This window comes from Geotrypetes seraphini, chromosome 4 (assembly GCF_902459505.1).
Source record: "Geotrypetes seraphini chromosome 4, aGeoSer1.1, whole genome shotgun sequence".
Lineage (NCBI taxonomy): Eukaryota > Metazoa > Chordata > Amphibia > Gymnophiona > Dermophiidae > Geotrypetes > Geotrypetes seraphini.
In genome coordinates this window covers 104,458,546-104,485,352 of record NC_047087.1, presented here as the reverse complement: position 1 = coordinate 104,485,352, position 26,807 = coordinate 104,458,546, and the positions used below count along the sequence as shown (strand labels likewise).

Below are 26,807 nucleotides of genomic sequence, written 5' to 3'. Positions count from 1 at the left end.
AGAAATTCTGTCGGAGGCTCCGGGGAGCGGGAGAAGTGGCATTCCTTCAGCAGTGGTGCAGAAGCATTTTGCGGAAGGTTTGGAGGGCTTTGGCAGATGGGGAAACCAGAGGTAGGAGTGGGAGGATGCCAGCCATTGGTGGGCACAACGAAGGACTGCTGGGGCCACATGTGTGTTGGAGATCCCTGCCTTAGACTCACTATCATATTTAAGAACATAAGAACATAAGAATTTGCCTCCACTGGGTCAGACCAGAGGTCCATCCTGCCCAGCGGTCCGCTCCCGCGGCGGCCCATCAGGTCCGCGACCCGTGAAGTGGTTTCTGACCACTTCTATAACCTACCTCAAGTTCTATCTGTACCCCTCTATCCCCTTTTCCTCCAGGAACCTATCTAAACCTTCCTTGAACCCCTGTACAGAGTTCTGGCTTATCACCTCCTCCGGAAGCTTGTTCCATGTGTCCACCACCCTCTGAGTAAAAAAGAACTTCCTGGCATTTGTACTAAACCTGTCCCCTTTCAATTTCTCCGAGTGACCCCTAGTGCTTGTGGCTCCCCACAGTTTGAAGAATCTGTTCTTATTCACTTTCTCTATGCCCTTTAGGATTTTGAAGGTTTCTATCATGTCCCCTCTAAGTCTCCTCTTCTCCAGAGAGAACAGCCCCAGTGTTTTTAACCTGTCAGCGTAAGAGAAATTTTCCATACCTTTTATCAGTTATTGTGATGATGCCCTAAACTCCCACATGTTCATTAAGATCACTTGATGGGCATCGACAAGTTATCCCCAATCCAAAGCAGACCCACTACGAGAACCCTCACTGTTCCATTTTTTTTTCTCTAGCACCAAAATTGTGGAATGAGCTTTTACCAGTAGTTTGTGGTGAATCTTCCTGCAGAAGAGATTTGCCTACAATGGAGGATGGTGGATATCCTGAAAACCTGACTGGCAAGGGGTTACTCCAGGACTGACTTGGTGAAACACTTTTGTAGAACATACAGTAGCTGCTCTTGCCGCTGCCTCAAAAGTTGGCTTATTGGCAGGCTACAATGGAACCGGTAAGGCTGAAAGCTATGAAAGTAAATAGTTATTGCAGTTCACCTTCTTACCATATTATGTAAAAATGGAAAGGGATTATTTACAAACAATATAAACATCCCAAAAAAATCATTATGTTTATGTTTATTAAAAACTTTATATACCGCATCGTGGCCTAAAAGGATCCAAGCGGTTTACAATGCATAAATCACATTCATCAAGAAAAGAACTCCATTAAAAATATAAAAGGAAAGATTAAGAGCAAAAGTTTTTTTAAAAAAATTTTTCTTCATAAATATTATAACAAACTATATCTATCTCAAGCACTTCCTCTATACCAGTTCCCCCTCAAAAAAGTCATTCAAAAACCTCTTCCATATGTATATCAATCCAAATTTCAGTGTCATATATAGCATGCTTTCTTCAAATCCTGTCATATACAGTAAAGCGTTGTTACAGAAGGGGCTAATGTGGCATCTATAGCTACTCCATGATCTGTTTGAAAGAAATAACTCCATCAATCCAAAAATAGTAGATATGGCAGGTGTGTGTAGGGGGCAGGGGGTGTCCATTTCTGAAGGACCTCTTTTGCAGCAGTTTGTGGTATGTTGGTATATAGTGTCATCGCATCCAAAGTAACCACTTGATTCAGATAAATCACCTATAGCGTCCAGAATACCTAACATATGAGAGGTATCTTGACTAAGACTTAATCGTTTTAACCTCATTGTGTAATGATATCTTTTGGACAAAAATATGATGGTTGTCTAATTATGTTGTTCAGACAGGATGGTTATTCTCTGTTGGTGTCATCGGATAATAAGATGATTATTGTCTAATGAAGTCAGCGTTTTTGGAATTGAGCCTTCACTGTAATAAGGGAACTGTTAGCCAACAAACTAAGAGGACTGATTAAATAGTTATAGGACAAAGAGATTTCTACCTCTGTGGAAAGTGGTATGTCACCAGAATATTATACTATATGCAAATCAGCCTTGTATCCTCCTCTTCATCTCAACTTACATGCTTCTCCCCATCTCCTTTCATCGTCCTCCTTAAGGCTGGCACCACAAGTACACTCAAAAGTAGGGTTGAATGGCCAGCACTTTGTGATTATTGATCTTGCAATGCACAAAATCAACTGGTCCCGCAACCATATGTTTTGAAGGTAGGTGTCAGATTACAGAGATGGAGAAAGAATGAGGGGAAGGGGGGAACCACAACAGAGGCACCTGCTGCCAGGAAGGGGTAAAACGCGGACCTCGCGGATCTAAAACCGCATGTCCTTAATCTTCCGTCATTTATTGACAGGGCCGCCTTTTAGCTTATTCCACCGCTTTCCACGCATGCTCAGCTCTGGTCCCTGGCTCTGCCTTCCCTAATGGCTAAGGAGGGAGGAGGCACACCGTGGCTTTTGCTAATTAGCCCGATTGTCCCTTCCTCCAGATCTCTCCCTCTGCGCCGATTCCGAGAGCCCCCGCAATATGACACTGGATGGCAAATAGCTGGGTTTTTTGGGGTTAAAAAAAATGTGTGCAAAGATCTACAGTGCATCTGACCTTGCGGACCTCACAGATCTGAATTGCAGATCCTTAAAAATCTGAGGTCCGTGCCACTTTTAGTCTCAGCATAGGTTATGTCTCCGACATACCTCTATGACAATTTAGCGTTGACGGATCCTAATGCTTTTCCCTTCCTATGCCGAGACTAAAAGTGGCATAGACCTCAGGGCAAAAGTTTTGCCACTTTTAGTCTCAGCATAGGGAGGGAAAAGAATTAGGATCTGTCAGCGCTAAATTGTCATAGAGGTATGTCAGAACTATAACCTATGTTGAGACTAAAAGTGGCATGGACCTCAGATTTTTAAGGATGTGCGGTTTTAGATCTGCGAGGTCCATGATTTACCCCTTCCCCCTACCCCCGCTGCCCTGTCAACAATCTGGCCAGCAGGATTTGCTCCACCAGCTATCTCTACTGGTTCTTTTGCTTAACCCCCCACCCCCGCTCTACACACACACACACACACACACACACACACACACACACACACACACACACTTCTGGCGCCCTCGGTGACTGCCTAGTTTTCCTAGCGGTAGGGCCACCCTTGAATGCTAGGCATCAGCATCGATTACAGATTGTGTCTTTTTCTTGCTATCAGAGGCAGTAAATGCTGGACTGCGGCCAGACACTACCCATATTGTCCTCTGATGAGGAAGGAGCTGACTGCTCGCACCGCTGAGCAACTCAAATATTTATAACCAGAACAGAGAGAGGGAACTGGAGGAGAGTCTAGTGCTCTTTTAAAGATTTATAATGCCGGTGATCATGCTCCCGAGCTGTCTCTTGGAGCACGAAGGAAGTTGGGGATGTGAAACGGGCAAGCATTTCACACGATAAGCCCTTTTCTATATACCCACGGCACGAGAGAGGAAAAAACTAAGGAAGGGCGGAAATTGCTCAATTCCATTTAAAAAATGAGACTGTCTTTTTCGTTGTATCTGATAGCTTTATTGATTAATTGTTAATTGTCATTATATTGCTATATTGTTTTGCTTTTTTTTTTTTCTTCTTCTCTACCTTTTCTTTTCTCATACATTTGACTTGTTATCTTATACTGTTGTATTCATTTATGTATGATCTATTTAAATGTCAATAAAAATTATTGAACTAAAAAAAAAAAAGAGACTGTCTTAGAACCAGCATGTAAACATTTTTGAAGTTGAAGTATTCCCTGGATCATTCAACTTAAGCCATGATTCCATAAATTAAGGGATCTTGATTATGTACAAGGGCTGAAATTTGAAGTCCTCGTCACCAGTTTCTACAAACAATGAACTCAAAGTTGGAATGGGCCCCTTAATTATCACAGCAAGTTTTTTTTTTCTTTTCTTTTTAAACTTCAGCGATTGTATCCTTGCCCTATTTTTGTTGCAAGGGGATCGTTTTCAAGACACTCTGCCTTTAAGGCATGCTGCTACAGACACCTGCTGTGGCACAGTAATGCAAGAATGCGGCAGCTGCCATAGAAACCAAGGCAGGTATCTCTCTCTCCTAAAACCACGAGCATAATCCATTGCAAAGAGGCAGAAATGGGTTCTACACCCAGCTGCCGCACGGTCTAACCAGGTGGCGAACACAAGGGTTAATGAATGAGAAGGCTTTTGCAGGCTCTGTGCCAAGCTGTGCCTGTGGCTTCCAGCCGGGGATTACGGCAGCCGAGTCCTGACACCGGAGCTGCCTTCTCTCCCAGTTGTCCTTAGTCGCCAACCTTGCTGGCTGGGGCTTACTGTAGGTTCTTGGGCTTTAGACGGGTTCATCTTTGCGCTGTCAGTGAGGGGGAGGGGGTGCTGCTGCGAAGGCTTTTTACAGTTTGATTTGAAATGCGCTGGGATGAACTTTCTAATTTCCCGATGAACCGTCGGACATATCTTCCGGAGGTAAAATGTATTTGAACGCTTAACTAGAATAATTTAGTTTAACAATTCATGTTTTGTGAAATGTGCCATCACTTTTTCTTTTAGGGGGGAGAATTTTAAGACTGCTCCCTGACTTAACTTCTAGGTTTGAACACAGCAGAATAAGCTTTCTCATCAAAAGTTAAAAACGGAATGTAGTGATTACCCCCTTCTCCTTCACAGTTTTAAAACTAAATTTCTTATGCATTCAGGACCAGCTGGTTTATCATGTTCTATTTTAAAAGAAATGTTTCAAGACAGGTCGAAGGGATTTTTTCTGTAAAAGATGGTAGATCTAAGTTCAGATCATCTGAAATGATGTGTTTTGTGTGGATGCAAGTGAAGAGACTTGTAAGAGCCAAAATCTGTGTGTTCTTCAGTAATGAATAGTTGTTCTGTCTATAGGGTTACTGATGGGTTTGTCTAGGTCAGGGGTAGGCAATTTCAGTTCTCGAGAGCCGGAGCCAGGTCAGGTTTTCAGGATATCCACAATAAATATGTATGAGATAGATTTGCATCTCAAGGAGGCAGTGCATGCAAATCCATCTCATACATATTCATTGTGGATATCCTGAAAACCTGACCTGGCTCCGGCTCTCGCAGACCGGAATTGCCTACCCCTGGTCTAGGTCAGTGGTCTCAAACTCGAACCCTTTGCAGGGCCATATTTTGGATTTGTAGGTACTTGGAGGGCCTCAGAAAAAAATGTCTTATTAAGGAAATGACAATTTTGCATGAGGTAAAACTCCTTTATAATTTAGAAATCTTTCCTTTTGGCCAAGTCTTAATAATATTGTCATTTATAGCTAAAGAGACATATGATCGAGAAACTGTTTTATTTTACTTTTGTGATTATGATAAACATGCAAAGGGCCTCAAAATAGTACCTGGCGGGCTGCATGTGGCCCCCGGGCCGTGGGTTTGAGACCACTGGTCTAGGTGGCATTTCATTTTCCTACTCTGAGCTGATGGCAGGCTGTGATCCCTTTTTGATGATCCAATAATAACTCATGATGTTCAGAGGGGTGATTCTACCTAAGCTTTTCAGATTCCCTTGCTTAGAAATCAAGGTAAAATTAGCTAGCTAGTTTTTAGCGCAGGCAGGCGTGTGTGGTTGTGTGTGTATGGTTGTGTGGCTGACTCATCCTGCTTGTCCTAGGAGAAACCTTAATCTGGTCAAAAACAGGGGAAGCAGTGAGAAACAGGTAGCTGACTAGCTCAAGGTGGGGGAGGGAGAGAGAGAAAGAGAGCACCTTAGTAGGTGGCAGGGGGAGAGAACAAGGATTTGGGAATTGGAAATTTGAGGGAAAGAGAGTAAAGCGTGTACTGCAGCATTTGAGAGGGCAGGGGAGAGGAGAAAGGAGATTTTTGGCGGAGAAACAGGGGAGAAACTTGGGCTGATGAGAATATTAGAGGCAGAGGGTTGGAGAGCAGGTAAAAAAAAGGTTGGAAACGGGGGAGCAGAAAGTAGGGAAATAGGAGTCTGAGTAAAGGAATGGAAAGTTGTCAGTAAGTGAGGAAAAAAAAAAAAGACGTTCAAAATGAGAAAGAAGGGAAAATCAGAAGTGAAATCTGGTTATGAATGGAGAGAGACAAAATAAAGAGATGAAGGAAGGAGATGAAAATGAAAAGATCGACCTCAGAGTCAGATACAGAGGAAGAAGTGAAGAAAACAGGAAGAGTAAGAAGAAAGAGAAAGTGGAAAGACAGGTAAGGAAAGTGGACTGGAGAAAGTGGAAAGTGCTGAATGCTCTGCGTTGCTTCTGACACTTATAGGAATTCTCCCCCTCCTTTACAAAGCCGCGCCAGTGTTTTTAGCGCCGGCCGTGGCAGTAACAGCTTCAGCGCTCGTAGGAATTCTATGAGCGTTGGAGCTGTTACTGCAGCAGCCGGCGCAAAAAACGCTAGCGTGGCATTGTAAAGTAGGGGAGTCTATGAGTGTCGGGAGCAGTGCAGAGCATTCAGCACACCAGCCTGCACTAAAAACCGCTTTCATAAGAACATAAGAAGTTGCCTCCGCTGAGGCAGACCAGAGGTCCATCTTGCCCAGCAGTTCGCACCTGCGGCGGCCCATCAGGCCTAATTGCCTGAACAGTGCCCCTGACTAATTTTCTAACTGCCTCTAATCCTCTAATCCTATCCCTATTACCTACCTCTACTCCTATTTGTACCCCTCAATCCCTCTGTCCTCCAGGTACCTATCCAAACCTTCTTTGAAGCCCTGTAGCGTGCTCCTGCTTATCACATCCTCCGGTAGCGCGTTCCATGTATCCACCACCCTCTGGGTGAAAAAGAACTTCCTGGCGTTTGTTCTAAACCTTCCCCCTTTCAATTTCTCTGAGTGCCCCCTTGTACTTGTGGTTCCCCATAATTTAAAAAATCTGTCCCTGTCTACTCTTTCTATGCCCTTCATGATCTTGAAGGTTTCTATCAAGGTTTTGTAAAAAAAAAAAAAAAAAAAAGTGGGGGTTATTAAAGAGAAGCAAGTGGTTGCTGTTTTTAATACTGCTACATTATTTTTCTAGCTAATAATCCCCCTCCTTTACAAGGCCACACTAGAGTTTTTAGCGCCGGCCACCATGGATCTAAAACCACACGTCCTTAAAAATCTGGGTTCACAGTCGGACGCGCACGAGACAAATGCGCACCGACATTTGAGAGCGGACAATTGAGCGCAAGACTTCAGCGTGCCGCTCTAAAAGCTTATTTTAAAGGGCTCCGACGGGGAGTGGGTGGGAACGCCCCCCCCCCACTTTACTTAATAGTGTTGGTGCTGCCGTTGGGGGTAGTTTTGGGGGGTTATAACCCCGCCCCCATTATACAGAAAACATAACTTCCCCCCCCCAAATAGGTAAAAAGATAAGTTTTCTGAATAATGTGGGGGTTACATCCCCCACACACCCCCAACATGGCAGCACGAACAGTATTAAGTAAAGTGGGGGGTTCACTCCCAAACACCCCCGTCGGAGCCCTTTAAAATAAGCTTTTAGAGCGGCGTGTTGAAGTCTTGCGCTCAATTGTCCGCTCTCAAATGTTGGCACGCGTTTGTCCCATCACCAAAATCTGAGGTGTTTGCCATTTTTAGTCTCAACATAGGTTATGCTCTTTCAGACCTCTATGTTGTGATGCTTTTGCTATTGAGTGCAGAGATTAACGTTTGTTATTTAATCCACAAGCCTGCATTTAGGACCAATAGGGACCCCTGAAGAAGACTATAGTGTCGAAACACGGACTGTGTTGGGTCCACATGTTCTCAGAGGTTCAGGCCCTAGACATTTTTATGTGGATTATCTATTTGTTTTAGCAAAGCCTTCATCTTGGACATCGACTTTCCACAATTCTTTTGTTTTATCGGTCCTGTTCCCTTTGTGGAGGGATCAGGGTCAACTTTCTTGTTGCTGGGGGAATATGTTTAACATTTCATAATGCTAATACAGAAGACTGCAGTTATTTTGTCTTTGAAACCAACAGTTTCTTTTTGCTTATTTTGCCCACCCCCACCCCCTTTTACAAAACTGTAGCACAGTTTATCGCACAAGCTGCGGAGGTAACAGCTCCGACGCTCGGAGGAATTCTATGAGTGTTGGAGCTGTTACTGCCACGACCGGCACTAAAATCCATGCCATAGTTTTGTAAAAGGGAAGGTTGGTCTTCCTGCTTCTGGGAACAGATTCTCTTAGTCTTTGCAACTATTTAAGAATATCTTCCTCTGTTTTATATCCTTTCTCAATGTATGTCATTTGGACTTGGAGGATGAAATGTACGGTGTCTGCATCTATGAGACAAACATGGTTTTTCTTGTTGCATAGAGCTTTTTGGACCCTAGTTCGTTTACATAAAGTAGATAGTTCCAAGTCTAATAGATGCTGGCACTGTCATCTCGAAGCTGGGACGTTGGATCATTTATTATACTATTGTCCCTTGATACTGAAATTTTGGAGCTCTATTTGGGATCAAGTTAATAATTTATTGGAGAATCCAGTGGCATTATCATATGATACCATTTTATTTGGTACATTTATGAGAGCGAAAAGTCAACTACCTGTCAAAAATAACAAACTTCTTTTTATAATAACAGGGGTTGCCATGCAGCTTATTTTAAAAAAATTGGGATAGATTAAGGGCTCCTTTTACAAAGCCCCGCTAGCGGTTTAATACGTATAATAGCGCACGCTAAACCGATGGCTGCGCTAGCCGCTACTGCCTCCTTTTGAGCAAGCGGTAGTTTTTCAGCCAGTGCGGGGGCTAGCGCGTGATGAAAAGTCGCTAGCGCGGCTTTGTAAAAGGAGCGATTGGCTGGTCCGGAACTTCCTCTCCGACGTCAGAATTGACGTGGGGGGTGGGGAAGCTGGCTTGCCCGGCGCTACCGTAGTTGCTGCTGGCCTGATGCATCGGGGAACAGAGAGAACGCAAAGGCAATGTGAGTCTATCGTGGAGCCCGGGATGGGCTCCGTGATCAACTCGCGTTGCCTTTGCGATCGACTGGTCGATCGCGATCGACCTTTTGGGCACCCCTGCTCTACATGATAGCGACTGAGCCACCATGCTATCCTAGGCTAGAATTTTCTTTCCTGAAGGACTAAACAGAGCTATAGTTACACCCTATTTCACCACTGCCAGTGAAAGAGCAATTTTTGCAGCCCTTCATAGCCCTTTGCCATTCACAGCCCTTTAGTATGGCACTGCTTTCCTGTATACGCTTTCTGTTCTTTAGCTGTCCACCTCGGCAGAGCATCACTCAAAGCACCACTTATAAAAACTTTTTTCACAGTTCAGTCAACTGTGGAATTTGTAATATGTTGCTCCTGCACTTTCCCAACACAACTGATTTTCATTATAAGGGCTTCATCATGAGTTAAGTGCAGTTACTCTGGGCTCTAAGGAGTAGCCCGTTGGTTAATGCAGTAGCATGAGAACCAGGGAAGCCAGAGATCAAACCCTGCTTCTCCCATTGATGTTCTTTGTGATCTTGGACAAGTCACTCCACCCTTAATTGCCTCATGTGCAATTTAGATTATAAACCCACTTGGGCAGAAGAAACAACTTGAGTACCTTACTGTAATCTGCATTAAACTCAGGGTTGGAAAGGAATTGGATCTAAGAATTCAAATTCAAGAGAGCCCAGAAATGTTTGAGCCACAATTACTCTTATTACACAGGTCCATCTTAAAGGCTATTTTTATTTGGTCCAATACAAGGTATTGCAAAGAATACCAGTTTTGCTGGCCCCCAAGCTTGGGTTATAGTACTGAACCCAGATCTCCCATCTGTTGTGACTGTCCGTGTCTGGGCAAGTCCCAAAGTATCCTGGCACACTTGAGGAACAATGTCTCCAAATGGGTTAGTTTTGTGCATGTCTGTAAAGTTCCTCTTCTTACCAGGTAAAATTTTTGCAATTTTAGATGGTAATCTTGCAAATGATTATTGCATTGCATGCTAACCCAGATTGAGGTTTGTATCACAATCTGACATCAAATTTTTTTCCATGGGCAAATTTCTGATGTGCTTTATTGAACTTTAGTGGCCAAAAAGCAAAAGGTGCTGATTCAGATAACTTTATTGGCATGACAATTTTATTTGTGTTGCCAAAATAATACATTTATAGGTTAAGTTAAAAAAGAAAAAATATATATATTACATTACATTAGAGATTTCTATTCCGCCATTACCTTGCTATTCAAGGCGGATTGCAAAAGAGATATAGAAGTGGGTTACAAAAAAAGATGTCTGGTCATTTCCAGAGCGAGTAAAGAGTAGATCAGGTTGATTCGGGGGGGTCAGGAAGAAGATGAGAGGAAGGAAGGTATTCATAGTGTTAAGACTTTTTCAGGGATTTCTTGAAGAGTATAGTCATTTCTTTTCTGAACGTCTTGTAGTCTGGGGTTGTTATCAGTAGATTGGAGATTTGATTATCTAGTTTTGCTGCTTGTATAATGTGCAGAGAGCTCAATAATGTGAACAGTTCCTAGGTTTTGGTCCTGTTCTGCATTTTTCTCTGACCAGACTACATTTTTAGCCTGGATGCAGAATTCAACAACATTTGCTGCTATGCTTGCAGTTTCTTCTCTTTCAGCCCACATACAAAGTTTTTCCTGCTTGTTGTTTGTGGGAAATTTATGTCTCCGATGTCTTCATATTTTGCACAGTGTAATAGGAAATGCATTTTTGTTTCCATTTCATTCACAATTTTCCTCCCACAAAAGAATGGATACCCCTGTGACCGAATGAAAAGTGTTGATTGATTATAAGTGCTTTTTGATCATTATTATTTGTATATATATTGTATTGCACTTTTTTTGTTGGCTTTGAAAACTAAATAAAGATTTTTTTTTAAAAAGAAAAGTGCTCTAAGAAAGTTGAGAAGTGTTTTGCAATTTTCAATGCAAGAAGGCTGGAGCGACCTATATGGATTCATGATTAGAATCCCAATATTCAGTGAAACTGAGGAGCCTGGATGATGATTTTTTTTCTTCTTCACAGCATCATTAACTCTGGCTGTGGGGGGTTATTGAAAAACAATGTAATAATGGGAAGGGGGCTCAGGGATTGACTTGGGTATTGGATTTGTGGGAAGCAAAGTTGAAGATGGCAGGGCCTGAAATGACCTACTAGTGAAGAACAGAAAGCTAAAACTTTGAGAGATGTGGAAAAGGTTGAGAGGACAGCTACAAGATTTGAGGGAAGGAGAAATTGATATTTGTCCATGTTTATTTAGGAACTTGCTACACCACTTATGAATAAAATCAAGTGATTTTGAGTTGCATGGAGGATTTTGGGTGTGCATCTCACCCAATTTAGATAATGTTTCTTCCATGTTAGTCAATCTCAACTGGGCAGACTACATACAGCTTTTGCAGGGCAGTTCTACAAGTGTGCAGAGGCAATTAGGTTTCCCTTATGCACATAAGTGGTGTCTTAATTGGCACTTAAGTGTACAAATGCACTATTCTATAAGGTTATATAAGGTTATATTCCTCCATGACTCCAGTAATTTCAAACTGAATCACCCCTCTGTAGATCCAACCTCTTAGTGACCAGATCCTCAGAAGCACCATCTGGGGCTCAAAACTTTCATTGCCCCTGGCTTTACGTGCCCCGCCTCATCACTGGATCATTTCTTTCTATTGCATAACTATATTTGCAACAATATTTTAAATTAAGTACTCATTTATATCAGTTCAAGTGAAGTGAAGATTGTTACTTAGCTTTATGTCTAATTGGTTTTGCCACTAGGGTATTTTAACGACATGACATGTTTCACTGGGTAGCTTTATCAAGGTTTTTACGCTAGTAAGTTTTTTCTCGCCTCTCTGTGTGCATCTGTGGTCAGAAGGCTTAGGCATGCACTCTTGCTGTTATATATACAATTGACGCTCAATATGCACCATCATGGCACCTATATCAACACAAAACATATCTTAAACAAATACAAAATAAACTGTAGTAGTAATTATGTTCCTCATCAAATCAATAAGTTCAATAATATGGAAGAAAACCAAGTTCTGTATAATAGTATCACAACTAGCCCAATTCAGTCATAGCAAAATGGAAAAAAACCTCCCATTAACATAAAATTATTTCTTAAAAAACCTGAAAAGGTTTCAATCAGTGTTTTATTTATATATTCAAATAAAATAACACATACACTGTATATACTCAAGGCCTGTTTTACAAAGCTGCGGGGCAACAGCCCTGAAGCCCTTTAAATATCTATGGGCTTCGGGGTCGTTACAACGCTGCAGTCGCTAGTGTGGCTTTGTAAAACAGGCCTTCAGTGTCTGTAGAATGACATGTCTTGTTATTAGATTTAACTCCAATCTTTTACCTTCTACCGCCTTAGTTTTCACATATGGAAACTTTGTCAAAATACAGATAACTCCATTATGAACCATATTTCACTCAAAAAGAGCTGCTTCAGAGAATATTTCATGAATTCTGAAGAAGTTTGATTCCGGTGATCCGGTCACTCAAAGCAGATGCTGAAAAAAAATTATGTATCTCAAAAAATCCATATCATGGAGATCAGCAGTTCACTACCAACAGTCGTTGGCTGTTGAGCAAGATGAAATCAATGGGGCTGGGAGAAACACTAACTACATGGGTCAATGACTGGCTGAGTGGCAGACTTCAGAGGGTGGTAGTTAATGTTACCCTCTCTAAAACATCGGAGGTGACCAGTGGAGTACCGCAGGGCTCAATCTTGGGCCCGCTCCTTTTCAACATATTCATAGGTGACCTAACTCAGGGGCTTCAAGGTAAGGTAACATTTGCTGATGACGGCAAACTATGCAATATAGTGAGAGATGGCAATTCACCCGATAGTATGACATAGGACCTACATTTGTTGGAGCTTTGGTCCTCAACCTGGCAGCTGGGCTTCAACGCTAAGAAATGCAAGATCATGCACCTCGGCAGTAGAAATCCGTGCAGAACTTACACCTTGAATGATGAGACCTTAGCTAGAACTTCAACAGAATGAGACTTGGGAGTGATCATCAGCGCAGACATGAAAACTGCTGATGATCATGGAGAAGGCTTCATCTAAGGCAAGACAGTTGTTAGGTTGCATCCGCAGGAGTTTCGTCAGCCGGAAGCCTGAAGTCATAATGCCATTATACAGAACCATGGTGAGGCCTCATTTGGAATACTGTGTGCAATTCTGGAGGCCACACTACCGAAAAGATGTGCTGAGAGTAGAGTCGGTGCAACGGATGGCCACCAGGATGGTCTCGGGGCTCAAGGATCGTACGAGGAAAGGCTGAAAAATTTGCGGCTGTACTCACTCGAGGAACGTAGAGAGAGAAGAGACATGATCGAGACGTTTAAGTATACAGTGGTGCCTCGCATAACGGACGCCTCGCACAGCGAACGCTGCGCACAACGAACTTTATGTCTTGATCCGTACAACGAACTTCGTTTCACACAACGAAGTCGCCCGAGCTGCATCCTTCCGCGCAGGCACTGCGCTTAACTGCCCTCTCTCCGCCTGGTTCCCTCTTGCCCCCCCCCGACTCCCCGACACGATCGGGGCAAGAGGGAGCTCAAGCCCTCTTGCCCCCCCCCCCCGACTCCCCGACACGATCGGGGCAAAAGGGAGCCCAAGCCCTCTTGCCCCGCCGATTCCCCGACACGATCGGGGCAAAAGGGAGCCCAAGCCCTCTTGCCCCGCCGATTCCCCGACACGATCGGGGCAAGAGGGAGCTCAAGCCCTCTTGCCCCCCCCCCCGACTCCCCGACACGATCGGGGCAAAAGGGAGCCCAAGCCCTCTTGCCCCGCCGATTCCCCGACACGATCGGGGCAAAAGGGAGCCCAAGCCCTCTTGCCCCGCCGATTCCCCAACTCCCCGACAATATCGGGCCAGGAGGGAGCCCAAGTCCTCCTGGCCACGGCGACCCCCTAACCCCACCCTGCACTACATTACGGGCAGGAGGGATCCCAGGCCCTCCTGCCCTCGACGCAAACCCCCCCTTCCCCCAACGACCGCCCCCCCCCCAAGAACCTCCGACCGCCCGCCCAGCCGACCCGCGACCCCCCTGGCCGACCCCCACGACACCCCCAACCCCCTTCCCCGTACCTTTCTGTAGTTGGCCGGACAGACGGGAGCCAAACCCGCCTGTCCGGCAGGCAGCCATCGACGGAATGAGGCCGGATTGGCCCATCCGTCCCAAAGCTCCGCCTACTGGTGGGGCCTAAGGCGCCTGGGCCAATCAGAATAGGCCCGGGAGCCTTAGGTCCCTCCTGGGGGCGGGGCCTGAGGCACATGGGCCCAACCCGACCATGTGCCTCAGGCCCTGCCCCCAGGAGGGACCTAAGGCTCCCGGGCCTATTCTGATTGGCCCAGGCGCCTTAGGCCCCACCAGTAGGCGGAGCTTTGGGACGGATGGGCCAATCCGGCCTCATTCCGTCGATGGCTGCCTGCCGGACAGGCGGGTTTGGCTCCCGTCTGTCCGGCCAACTACAGAAAGGTACGGGGAAGGGGGTTGGGGGTGTCGTGGGGGTCGGCCAGGGGGGTCGCGGGTCGGCTGGGGGGGCGGTCGGAGGTTCTTGGGGGGGGGCGGTCGTTGGGGGGAGGGGGGGTTTGCGTCGAGGGCAGGAGGGCCTGGGATCCCTCCTGCCCGTAATGTAGTGCAGGGTGGGGTTAGGGGGTCGCCGTGGCCAGGAGGACTTGGGCTCCCTCCTGGCCCGATATTGTCGGGGAGTTGGGGAATCGGCGGGGCAAGAGGGCTTGGGCTCCCTTTTGCCCCGATCGTGTCGGGGAGTCGGGGGGGCAAGAGGGCTTGAGCTCCCTTTTGCCCCGATCGTGTCGGGGAGTCGGGGGGGCAAGAGGGCTTGAGCTCCCTCTTGCCCCGATCGTGTCGGGGAGTCGGGGGGGCAAGAGGGCTTGAGCTCCCTCTTGCCCCGATCGTGTCGGGGAGTCGGGGGGGGCAAGAGGGCTTGAGCTCCCTCTTGCCCCGATCGTGTCGGGGAGTCGGGGGGGGCAAGAGGGCTTGAGCTCCCTCTTGCCCCGATCGTGTCGGGGAGTCGGGGGGGCAAGAGGGCTTGAGCTCCCTCTTGCCCCGATCGTGTCGGGGGTGCCAGGGACTACACGGAGTCACCCACCGTACCACCCGATTCGGGTAAGCGCAGGTATCGGTGGGTGGCTTATTTGCGGGGGGGTGCCTTATTTTACATTTTTTTCTAAAAAGGGGGGGCTGTCTTATTTGATGGCCCTGCCTTATCATCGGGGAAACACGGTAGAAAAAAAAAAAAATGAACAGTTAAGTCCCAGTTTTTGCCGCTGAGACTCTGCCCTCTCACTGTAAAATTAGACTCTACTTAGTCTGTCTTTAAATTTAAAAAATGTGTGTTGTTTTAAAAAACAATTATGTTTTTAGATGTATCTAAATAAAAATAATAACCAAAAATTTATCTTTTTTTATGTCATCTTAGCATATTTTATGCTACAGAACGAATTATTTTGTTTTACATGTATTCTTATGGGAAAACGCGTTTCACACAACGAACGTTTCACATAACAAACTTGCTCCTGGAACGGATTAAGTTCGTTGTGTGAGGCACCACTGTATTACCGGCCGTATCAAGATGGAAGAAGAGATTCTCTTTCTCAAAGGACCCTCAGCCACAAGAGGGCATCCACTCAAACTCAGGGGTGGGAAATTTCATGGCGACACCAAGAAATATTTATTCACCGAGAGAGTGGTTGATCCTTGGAATGAGCTCCCATTGCAGGTGATCGAGGCAAACAGCGTGCAAGAATTTAAGAGCAAATGGGATGCCCATGTGGGATCCCTTAGAGGGTTAAGCCAAGGGAACCTGTCACCAGGAGTGGGATCCCTAGGATAGTAGACTTGGGGGTGGGTCAGTAGAGTGGGCAGACCTGATGGGCTATGGCCCTTATCTGCCGTCATCTTCTATGTTTCTATGTTTCTATGTTGTCTGAATTGACTTGTGTGAATGGGTTTACTGGGATTAATTCAGCTGACTGTGACTGGTCTGAATGGATTTACTGGGCTGACTCAGTTAAGCAGATAGGCTGACTAAATTGACTTATCTGATTTGACAGACTGGGTTGATTAGGAAAACAGCTGACTCGGTTGATTGGGGTTCATTCAGCTGATGGGCTGACTAGGGTTGATGGGTTAGAAACCTAAAAACATGATGGCTGATAAAGGCCAAATGGCTCATCTAGGCTACCCATTCACAGTAACAATTATTTCTCTCTCTCTCTAAGAGATCCCACATGCCTATCCCACGTCTTTTTGAATTCAAACAGTCTCCACCACTTCTTTCGGGAGACTGTTCCACGCATTTATCACCCTTTCTGTAAAAATGTATTTCCTTAGGATCCCCTATAACCTTTAAACTTTAGTCTATGCCATCTCATTCCAGAGCTTCCTTTCAATTGAAAGAGACTTGACTTATGCACATTTATGCCACGTAGGTATTTAAACGTCTCAATCCTATCTCCCCTCTCCCGCCTTTCCTCTAAAGTATACAGTACATATTGAGATCTTTAAGTCTGTCCTCATACGCCTTATGACGAAGACCATGCACCATTTTAGTAGCCTTCTTCTGGACTGACTGCATCCTTTTTATATCTTTTTGAACATGTAGTCTCCAGAATTGTATCCAGTATTCTAAATGAGGTCTCACCAGAGTCTTATAAAGGGGTATCAATACCTCCTTTTTCCTACTGGTCATACCTCTTCCTATGCACCCTAGCATCCTTCTAGCTTTCACTGTCACCTTTTCAACCTGTTTGGCCACCTTAAGATCATCAGATACAATCACACCCAAGTCCCGCTCTTCTGTTGTGCAAATAAGTTCTTCACCCCCTAAACTGTACCGTTCCTTCGGGTTTTTGCAGCTCAAATGCATAACCTTGCATTTCTTATCATTAAATTTTAGCTGCCAAATTTCAGACTATTCTTCAAGCTTCGCTAAGTCTTTCTTCATTTTATTCGCACCATCAGAGGTGTCTACTCTATTGCAAATTTTGGTATTATCCGCAAAGAGGCAAATCTTACCTGACAGCACTTCAGCAATATTACTTATAAAAATGTAAAAAAAAACAGGCCCAAGAAAAGAACCAATGGTAACATCCCTTTCCTTAGAGCGATATCCATTGACCACTATCCTCTGTCATCTTCCACTTAACCAGTTCCTGACCCAGCCTGTCACTTTGGGGCCCATCCCAAGAGCACTCAATTTATTAGACGTCTGTGTGGTACATTGTCAAAGGCTTTGCTAAAATCTAAATACACCACATCTAGCACACTCCCTCTACCCAATTCTCTGGTCACCCAATGAAAGAAATTGATCAGATTTGTCTGACAAGATCTACCTCTAGTGAATCCATGTTGCCTCTGGTCCTGTAATCTACCGGATTCCAGAAACTTCACCATTCTCTGCTTTAAAAGTGTTTCCATTAATTTGCTTACCACAGAAGTCAGACTTACTGGCCTGTAATTTCTTACTTCTTTCTTACTTCCAATTTTGTGTAGAGGGACCACATCCGTCCTTCTCTAGTCCTCTGGTACTACTCCCTACTCTAGAGAAGCATTGAAAAGGTAGTCAGCGGAGCCACCAGAACTTCCCTAAGTTCCTTCAGCACCCTCGGATGTACACCATCCGGCCCCATCACTTTGTCTACCTTTAATTTAGCTAGCTCCTCACCAACACAACCCTCTGAAAATCAATTAGGGTCTACCACTCCACCATCCCTATTCGCATTTGTCTTCTGTGGCCCCGCTCCCAGATCTTCAGCCATGAACACAGAACAGAAATATTTGTTAAGCAATTCAGCCTTTTCTCTATCAGCTTCTACATATTTCTCCCCTTCACCTTTGAGTCTCACAATCAAGTTTCTTTCAAATTTCTTTATTTTTGATATACCATTTATCATACAAGTATCTAAACCAGGGGTGTCAAAGTCCCTCCTCGAGGGCCGGAATCCAGTCGGGTTTTCAGGATTTCCCCCATGAATATGCATTGAAAGCAGTGCATGCAAATAGATCTCATGCAGATTCATTGGGGAAATCCTGAAAACCCGACTGGATTCTGGCCCTCGAGGACCGACTTTGACACCTGTGATCTAAACGGTTAACAATAAAATAGGATATAAAAAATTAAAAAACATGGCTAAGCTAAAAGGAGGGAAGCACTTACGCATTGACGTACATGATACGAAAAGGAAACAATGGGGAGAGGAGAGTTATTAAATACATTGAAATGGAAAATAAAACTAAAGGGAGGCAAAATGGAAAGGGAAGTACAATTGGGTAGGGGGGAGTCGCTTCAAAAGAAGCATTTTGATCGTCAAAGAGGTTTTATAAAAGAGGAATAATAGTTGTGGAAATCATGGTTTACAAAGTATAGGCGTCTTTAAAAAGGAAAGTTTTGAGTTTGATTTTAAATTTATCTAAAGAATTTTCTAAACGAAGATCAGCCACTTTTGCACTTCTTACTATCACTAATGTATCAAAAAAAATGTCTTGTCCCCCCATTTTACCGTACCAGCTATTTTTTCTTCCATTTGCATCTTTGCTTTCCTGACTTCTCAACCAGCCTCTCTTGACTTGGCTGTTAAGGCTGGCTGGGATTGACTCGGTTGACTCAGTTAGTTAGATGATTTTTTTTCCCCTGCTTTTAGCCAAAACAGAAACTGCAGTCAAGACTCATTGTCTGATTTAGTTTAAAACCAAAAATTACTGTTTGGTTATGTGGCCTGTTGGGGCTTGTCACAGCTTGCAGCCTACAGCCTTCTATTAAAACCACAGAAGATTACCTTCTAGGCCCAGGGGGAAGTGCTTGTTAAAATGGCTCTTCCAAGGAGCCTGGTACATTTTAAGTTCCCAAGTCAGTGCAGATGTATGGTAGACTCTCAGTTAACCGGCACCCATGGGTATTGATAGACACCAGATAAATATAGTTTCTGGTTGCTTGAGAGTTACTATAAAAACAGGCCTAACTAATACTATATGCCATACCGTAAATTGTTCCAGACAAACTACTGGACTTGGGTGTGGTGTACCAAGTTTACACTTAAATTTCCAGCAGAAATCAATTTAATTTTCATTTTATTTAAAGTATTACAGTATTTCTTTGGGTTTTTTTGCTTGTTGTTTGAGCTCTGGTCTACTGAAGTTACATATCTTCTGAGATTGACTTGTATTCAGTGATTACGCCTGGTAAAACAGGAAATATTTGACAATTACGTTTACTTTCAAATTCCCTTGGGTTATGGTTTACACTCCTCCCTCTGTATTCGCGGTTTCAGCATTCGCGGTTTTGCTTATTCGTGATTTTTTGCATGCTGACTCCGCCCCCCCCAACTTACATCATGAGCAAAGTTCCTTTTCTTTTACTGTACCGATAAAGTTTAGCGCTTACCAACATTCACCCTGAAAATTGCTGCTTCCCAGTGTGCACAGAGAAAAACGCTGCTTCTCAGCATGCATGGAAAAAATCGCTGGGAATCGCTGCTTGCCTGCTATAAGCCCTAAAAGCTTTGGGAATCACTGCTTACCTGCCATAAGCCCTAAAATATCTGGGAAATCGCTGCTTGCCTGCCATAAGCCCTAAAAACTGTGAATAACTGTTGAAAAGTTATTCGCTGTTTCAATAGTAAAAACGCAGACTTTTACAAAACAAACGCAAATAACATATAAAAAGTTATTCATGGCGAGGTCACGTGATGCTATGAGCGAGTGAAGACGTCTCCTTGCTCGCTCTGGGGCTGTCCTATTTACTTTTCTTAATTCGCGGGACGGTTTCTCCCTCCGACGCTTGTGCTGCTCCTAACTGGGTGCCTTTATATATGGACAGATATATTACGCGGTCTCAGGACTCCATGACTACTAAAATTGCCCGGAAAGATCGCAAACGTGTGCGGCCTGCTGAGAACAAGATGGCGGCGAGCCCCGCAGCAGCGGTCTCCCATCTTACCGAGACCGCGCTGGGTGATATCAAGGAGGCGATCGCGCAGGTCCTGGGACCAAAAATGGAACTTATTTCTTCGCAAATCTCCAATATTGAAAATCTTTTGTCGGCGGCAGCGGCTCGCACCGCTGAATTGGAACAGCGGGTCTCGACTCTGGAAGACTCATCAGAGACTCGGGAGACAGCTTTATCCACGCTACAGGCCCAGGTGTTATCGCAGGTGGAGAAGCTCAATGACCTGGAGAATCGCTCACGCCGCTCTAACTTGCGACTTATGGGCATTTCAGAAAGAATCGCAGATCGCCTTTTGTTGGGTATTCTGGAACGTTGGCTGCAGGATGAACTACCTCTCCCACCCTCTTTGGGCCCTTTGTGTTTGGAGCGGGCTCATCGGTTGGGGCCCCGAGCGGGTTTGGAAACCCGCCCGCGGGTGGTTATTCTTAAGCTGCTGAATTTTCGACATAAGGTGGAACTTTTGCAACAATATCGGGCCAAACGAGATGCGCTCAACTATAATGGCACCCCGGTCCGTATTAGCCAGGACTTCTCGGTGGCTTTACAGGAAAGGAGGAAACCGTATTACCCTCTGTGCGCCAAACTTGCTGAGCAAGCGGAGGTTCCAGTTCAACTACCCGGCCTTACTCAGGATTCAACATAATGGAGTTTGGAAGTCTTTCCAGTCCCCTGACGCAGCGGTGGATTTTATAAAACTCCTGGAAAGTCCAGCAACTGGGGAGGCTTGACTGTTGTGTGATATTACATGGACCTATATATGCACTAGTTACAGTTTGTTTAGTTAGTTTACTATTATGGAGGAGTTTCCAGTCCCGAAGGCTCCTTGGGGGCTCTTTTTCATTGCCAGGGCGGCCCTGGGCCAGGTGTCTCTCGTGACCTGTATCTGTCCCTCATGGTAGGGATTTCTGGGAATGTTTGTGGGGATGGGGGGAGTTTAGTTTTTGGGTGGTAGCAGCGGCATGGTTTTGGTATTTTGTTATTATGCTTGTTTATTGCTGGGGACTTGCTTTTGTGGGGATGCATGAATGGTTTGAGTGGAGTGTGTATCTGGGATCTTGGGGTGAGGCTGGGCGCCCTGGGACCTTTTCTTTTTGGTGGCTGATCTGTTTTAGACTTTCTGGTGGGGTGCCCCATGGGTGATCGGCCATTGCGTATACTCTCCTGGAATGTGTCAGGAATTACATCCCCTGCTAAACGTACCAAGATTTTGTCCCAATTGAAACACCATCGTGCGGACATTGCTTGTCTCCAGGAGACTAGGCTTACTGACTTGGAACACAAAATCTCCAGAGGGGTTGGGTTGGAGCTATTTATTGTGCTTCTGCCCCGGGGAGGAGGGCTGGGGTGGCCATTCGTATACGGAAGGGCTTAGCATGCTCTGTCCAGGTACAACGGCGTGATGCTCAGGGTCGTTATCTTTTAGTGAAAGTGGTGGGATCTGGTGGGTCTTTTAGACTCTTGGTGGGCTATGGGCCTAATGGGTATCAACATTCTTATTTTCAAAATCTGGTTAATATCTGCTTACAGGATTCTGATTGCCCCTTAATTCTGGTTTGCGACCTGAACCAAGTACTTGATACGGCCATGGACCGATCCGGGGCGTCGGGTGTGTCATCGACGAGACAGACTAAAGGGGTCCCCTATCTTTGTCGAGCTTTGGGGTTTGTTGACCCCTGGCGCTTGCTCCATCCTACCGAGCAGGATTATATCCACCAGTCCAGGGCGTATGGGTCATTCTCTCGGATTGATTACACCTTATTATCGGAATCCTTATTTTCTCGGGTCACTGAGGCGACCATAGGCCCCTTAGAGGTGTCTGACCACAATATGATTTGGATTGACGTTGCGGTGGGTGGACCGGTGGGCCCGGGGACGGGATGGCCATTTCCCTCTTATTTACATCAGGATGCTCATTTTCAAAAGTTTTTACTTGATAAGTGGGAAGCTTATTGTTCCTTTAATGCCCAACATGTCGACCAACCTGTGTTGTTTTGGGACGCAGCTAAGGCTGTGCTACGCGGAGACATCATAGCATACGTAACTACTCGCACGCATCGTATAGCGCATCGTATTGTGGTACTCGAACGACAACTGGTGTCGTTAAAACGAGACTTATTACGTAGTCCCACTGCTGCTAATCGAGAGGCGTATCAGACAGTGTTGGTAGCTTTAAACTCTCTAATTCATGAACGCACAAAAAAATTATTGTTTTTTCGTAAATTTCAATTTTATAAATATGGCAATAGGGTGGGGAAGTTGTTGGCGTCCATCACTAAAAGTTGGAAGGGGTCTTGCTATATCTCGATGATTCATGATAGTTCAGGGAAGATACTAACCTCGGCGGGGGATATCTCTGATAGCTTTTATCGTCATTTTGAGGCCTTCTATGCGTCCCCGGGTCCTTACACTGGTCCGGACGTGTGTGATTATCTGGAGGACGCAGGTATGCCTCGATTGACGGCTGCTCAGATATCCCTCCTAGATCGACTGTTACGCTTGCAGGAGGTGCTTCAGGCGATCCAGAAATTGAAACCCTGTACGGCCCCAGGGCCTGATGGTTATTCCCCTGAGTTCTTTAAGATCTTATCTTTTTCCATTGGGGGCTCTCTTTTGGATTATTACACAACTATTCAGACGCAGCGAACGTTCCCTCGCTATTCTAATGACGCCCTGATTACTCTTATTCCTAAACCATCCAAGCCACCTACTGATTTGGAATCCTACCGCCCGATCTCATTGCTAAATGTTGATATACAAATTTTTGCTCGTATCTTGGCGGATAGATTAGCCCCTTTGTTGCCTTCACTTATTGTTCCTGAACAAGTGGGGTTTGTTCGGACTCGCCATTCCGTACTTAATGTACGGAGGGCTCTCCTTGTGTTTTCTCGTGCACAGCAGCTGCGGCTACCTGGCTTACTAGTAGGGCTCGACGCGGCGAAAGCATTTGACAAGGTCAACTGGCATTACTTATTTCAGATCTTGCAATATATGGGGATTCCCGCAAGTTATTTTGCTTCCATACAGGCGCTTTACTCGGGACCTACTGCCTCTGTGTTAGTCAATGGCGAGAAGTCTCCATCGTTTCCCATTGGCAGAGGGACGCGTCAGGGCTGTCCACTGTCCCCTCTTCTTTTTCTTTTACACTTGGACCCTCTTTTGCGTATGCTCCAGAGAGATGACGAGATTACGGGATTACCTGAGGGTCCGTCTCAGTTGCGGGTGCTGGCCTTTGCAGATGATCTTTTGCTTGCTTTGGGCAACCCTCAGCGCTCGTTGTTTCGGGAACTGGAACTCCTTGATGAGTTTAATATATTCTCGGGCTTGGTCTTAAATAAGCAAAAGTCTTTAGCTCTTCCTACCATGCTAGAGGTGAAGCAGACCTGGAGTGGGGGGGTTTCCTTTACAGTGGGCGTCCTCTCATCTGGTTTACTTAGGGGTGGTTATTCCACAACAATTAGACAGGCTCTATACTGATAATGTTCTGCCCTTACTCCGTCGCACCGCTACTATATTACATAACTGGCAATCATATCCTCTCTCTCTTTCTGGACGCATTGCTCTTTATAACATGATGATTCTCCCTCAATGGCTTTACTTATTACAAACACTCCCCATAATGTTAACGAAACAGCACTTATCCCAACACCGATCCCAACTCTCTGCATACTTGTGGCAGGGTAAACGAGCTCGGATTTCTTTATCCAGGCTGATGCTTCCCACTACTCAGGGGGGGTTGGATCTTTTGTGTGTTTTTAGGTTTAATCTTGCCTGTCAACTACGTCATATTCATGATTGGTTTTGTAACACTACTTGTTTTTCCCTACCTGATATTGAATGTTTTCATTTTCAGCCATATCATTTTAGTTATCTCCTACATGCTCTTCATTTATCTGATTTGCCTCAGCTGCTTTCTCACCCTTTATTACCTGCTATGCGTATGGCTTGGCGGATGCTATGTCGCTTATTGAAGATTTCTCCGTGAAGAACGCCTTGCCTTCCTATCTTGGGCAATAGAGACTTTTTGCCTGACCTGGACTCTGCATTGTTTCAACGTTGGTCTGGTGTAGGCCTTCAGTATGTGTCTCAGGCAGTGACACGTGCTGGTCTCCCCATCTCATTTGCAGATTTGAAGGCGACGTTTCATCTTCTTCCTACAGATTGGTTCGCCTATCGACAACTTCAACATTATTTACAAGCCCTGACTCCGGCGGTACTGGTGGAGGACATTCAAGATAAGTTGCAGGAGGCTGTTTGCCTCACGGCTCAGGAACCCATGCCTTTAAAATTTTACCACAAGTTCTTGCAGGAGCTTTCCGGTGCTCTGGATTGTGTACCCCTGGCTCAGAAATGGACTGCTGATCTTCAGATACCCATATTGGACGAGATGATTCGTAAGGGTATTCGCCTGGGAAACTCTGCTGCTCTATCGTCAGTTGAGAAGGAGCGAAATTATAAATTCCTTCTACGTGCCTTTTATGCTCCGAAGAGAGCATATCTGATGGGGATTGGTTTGGGACATAGTTGTGGTAAATGCTCTCAACCTTTGGCAACTATTGGGCACATGTTTTGGACCTGCCCACTCGTGTCCTCCTACTGACTCCAGGTGGTGTCTTTTGTGGCCCAACTCTGGCGTTGCTCCTGGCGCCTGCATCCGAGTTTTCTCTTCACCTTACAGATTCAGTTTCATCCCCCTTGACCTGGATGTTCAGCTTTTCTTCGGAAGACGGTGTTGCTGGGACAGAAGTGTATACTGTTACAGTGGCTCTCACCTCAACCTCCTTCCATTTCCCAATGGAGAGCATTAATGTTGCAACAAATGTTACTGGAACGGAGAGACATTGTTGATATGTCCTCTAAAGCGGGGCGGCTGTTCCGCCTATGTTGGCTGCCCTTTAGTCTGACTTTTACTTCTTATGTTCAGCAAAAAATTTGGGATGCCTAGTGTTTTTCTGTTATTTGTTTTCTTTTTGTCATTACCATTGCCTTTGTAATCTGATTTGGTTGCCGCTGCTGCTACCTGGGTTGGGTGGGTGGTTTGGTGGTGGGGGGATTGGAGTTGTTTTATGCTGGAAAATCTGATAATTGTTGTATTGTATATTGCTTCTTGTTCTGTTTGACTTTAATAAAAATGATTTAAACATAAAAAGTTATTCATGGTTTTTCCATATTCATGGCTATGTTCCGCCCGCATCCACCGCGAATACGGAGGGAACAGTGTACATTCACTTGAGGATTAACATCACACAAATTTTCAGTTTTCACTTTTTTGTTTAGGCTTCACCACAGCACAGCTGCACTTCCTTCTAAACTGTTGAATGTGTGACATCATTCCCGAAGCTTCACATAATTGGTCAAAGCAGCTCCATCTACGTAACACACATGTCGCACATGTCACCCCCTTCCCACCTCCACAGTATTTTTTCCCAGATTGTAAGTGATATGTATACCAAGTTTGGTTGAAATCTCTCCATGCATTTCAGAGTTATGCTGGAACATGCATACATACACACACATATATACACACACACACATAGATACATCCAATTTTATATATAGATAGATGAAAGCACTGAGCAACTATAGTAAAGTTTCTGGTTTCAGGATGGATACATCCAAATTGGAGATCTTGAATATTTATTTGGATGCACAATTGGTTGAGACATTACAACAAAGATTTCCCTTTCATTGGGCATATAGTTCTAATCTAATTGCTGATCTGGCAGAATTATACACAAAATATTGTCTGCCCCTATTGAAAGCCAGTTTGACAGAGCTTAATAAATGTGAAAGTCAGCAGTATTAGGCAGAATATACTCTTAAGATGATACTCCTCCCAAAATTCCTGTATTTATTTGCCTCACTTCCAAGCATAGAAACATAGAAACATAGAAATAGACGGCAGATAAGGGCCAAGGCCCATCAAGTCTGCCCACCCCAGTGATCCTCACTATCTATCTTTGCGGATAGATCCCACATGTCTATCCCATCTGGCCTTAAAATCCGCCACACTGGTGGCCTCAATAACCCGAAGTGGAAGACTATTCCAGCGATCAACCACCCTTTCAGTGAAGAAGAACTTCCTAGTGTCACTGTGCAGTTTCCCGCCCCTGATTTTCCACGAATGCCCCCTTGTTGCCGCGGGACCCTTGAAGAAGAAGATGTCTTCTTCCACCTTGATGCGGCCCGTGAGATATTTGAATGTCTCGATCATGTCTCCCCTCTCTCGACGCTCCTCGAGTGAGTAGAGCTGCAAATTCCCCAACCGCTCCTCGTACGGGAGCTCCCTGAGTCCCGAGACCATCCTGGTGGCCATTCTCTGGACCGACTCCAGTCTCAGCACATCCTTGCGGTAATGCGGCCTCCAGAATTGCACACAGTACTCCAGGTGCGGTCTCACCATGGATCTATATAGTGGCATAATGACTTCAGGTTTACGGCTGATGAAACTCCTGCGTATGCAACCTATGATTTGCCTTGCTTTGGATGAAGCTTGCTCCACTTGGTTTGCCGACTTCATGTCTTCCCTGACAATCACTCCCAAGTCTCTTTCTGCTACAGTTCTTGTCAGGATCTCGCCATTTAGGGTGTAGATCTTGCATGGATTCTGGCTTCCCAGGTGCATGACTTTGCATTTTTTGGCATTGAAACTGAGTTGCCAGGACCTAGACCAGTGCTCCAGCAGCAGTAAGTCATGCACCATATCGTCTGTCATTGCTTTTTTGTCTGTTGTGCTTTTGCTCACTACATTGCACAGTTTGGCATCATCGGCAAACAATGTTATTTTACCTCGAAGCCCTTCTGTCAGGTCTCTTATATAGATGTTGAACAAGATCGGGCCTAGGACGGAGCCCTGTGGC

At 45.2% G+C, this 26,807-nt stretch overlaps 1 protein-coding gene across 7 annotated transcripts in view; it reads left to right on the top strand.

Annotated features, from left to right (window-relative positions):
- Positions 1-26,807, top strand: part of GPR156 (G protein-coupled receptor 156) — a 121,228-nt gene that overhangs the window by 3,969 nt on the left and 90,452 nt on the right. Inside the window, exon 2 of one of the 7 annotated variants that reach the window (XM_033940182.1) lies at positions 841-1,055. The exons of the other annotated variants lie outside the window; for them this stretch is intronic. The gene's annotated coding sequence lies outside the window, so the exon portion shown is untranslated. The remainder of the gene's footprint in view (positions 1-840; positions 1,056-26,807) is intronic. 7 annotated transcript variants of the gene reach the window in all.